Source organism: Jaculus jaculus, chromosome 5 (genome assembly GCF_020740685.1).
Source record: "Jaculus jaculus isolate mJacJac1 chromosome 5, mJacJac1.mat.Y.cur, whole genome shotgun sequence".
NCBI classification, from domain to species: domain Eukaryota; kingdom Metazoa; phylum Chordata; class Mammalia; order Rodentia; family Dipodidae; genus Jaculus; species Jaculus jaculus.
The window spans coordinates 41,028,680-41,030,490 of NC_059106.1; positions in this window are offsets into that span (position 1 = coordinate 41,028,680).

The window sequence follows — 1,811 nt, forward strand, 5'->3', positions numbered from 1 at the left end:
GTGCACGCCTTTAATCCCAGCACTCGGGAGGCAGAGGTAGGAGGATCACCATGAGTTTGAGGCCACCCTTAGACTACATAGTGAATTCCAGGTCAGCTTGGGCTAGAAGTGAGACCCTACCTCGAAAAATAAATAAACAAAGGCTGGAAAGATGGCTTAGCTGTTAAGGCGTTTGCCTACAAAGCTAAAGGATCCCAGTTCGATTCTCCAAGACCCACATAAGACAGATGCACAAGGGGGCACATGCATCTGGAGTTCGTTTGCAGTGGCTGGAGGCCCTGACATGCCCATTCTTTCTCTCTCTCTACCTTTCTCTCAAATAAACAAACAAATAAATTTTTAAAAAATGGCAAGCTGGGTGTGGTGGCACACGCCTTTAATCCCAGCACTCGAAGACAGAGGTAGGAGGATTGCTGAGAGTTTGAGGCCACCCTGAAACTACATAGTGAATTCCAGATCGGCCTGAGCTAGTGAGACCCTACCTCGGAAAGAAAAAAAAGCCAGTCTGTTGGGCTTGCCTCAAAAAAGAAAAAGTTTCAGTTTTTGAACATAAGCACTATTTTGGTACCATTTATTTAAAAAGCATCCTTGCAGAAATAATAGGACACACACACACCCTCCTCTCAAGGAAGCAACCTCGTTTATCCCCAAATACAGGCCCATCATCACGACTCAGCCAATAGGGTCTCACTTCCACAGCTGCTGAGGCTTGAGCCCAACCTGCCCTGTGCAAGGTATCCCATCATCCTCTTGTGTGGGAGCCATGTTCTAAGTTTGCCCTATTCCCTGCTCACCTATATTTGGCAAGCTGGAGACAAGCCTGCCCCCACATCCCCCAACACATACAACACAATGTTGGGATGGGAATGTAGTTCAGTTGGTAGCATGTAGGAAACAGTGCTACATAAAACCGAGTATGGTAGTAACATGTAACTCCAGCATTCCAAAAGTGGAGCCAGGCAGATCAGAAAGTCAAGGTCCTCAGCCACATAGGGAGCTGGAGGACAGCTTAGGCTTGGAAACCTGCAGATGTCTATACTTGCAGGCCCTCTTGACATTTTCAGACTCTAGAGGGTCCTCTTCACCTCCCAACAAGCCAAACCCACTAAGAAGTCCTGTCAACACCCACCCAGCTTTTGTTTGGTTTGATCTTAGTTCCCACTGTCCCAATCCTCAACACCCTAGTGCAAGGGACAGTGAGCCACCTTGTATTTTAACACTTGGCTATTTCTGGGGGAGGCTTAATTACTCAGAAATATACCTTCACCTGTGAAAGTCAAGGGCCTGGGAGGCCGACAGAGGCTCAAACATTGAACATTTAGAAATGAGTAGACCCTGGTGTCTAGGGATAGATACTTCCTTGGTGGACCTACATTCTCAAAGTGAGGACACTTGTGCCAACCAGAGCTGACAGGGGACAAGCCTGTAACATTCTATTTTACAGCTTTAGTGAACTTAAGTCACAGCTTAAACTTCTAATTTTCTGTGCCTTGACATTTCCAGTCAGGCAGGTAGGGCATGAGGCTGGGTACAGCCACTAAGATGGGTGTAATGGAATTCAAGCTCACACCTCATATTCCCCATGAGGAAAAGACATTTGTTTGCAGAGCTATTCTCCAGGCTCTGGACCTCAGGACATTATCCTTGGAGATTTTATAGCCAACTCCTGGACTTCAGAGACCAAATAGCACAGAAGGAAGATGGAGATACAGGAGACATTTTTCTCTATGTCCAATAAAGACCAAGATCAATTAATCAGCGAGTTTAACAGATTAAACATGTGTCCCCCAAAAACAAGCCTTGCACAGTAA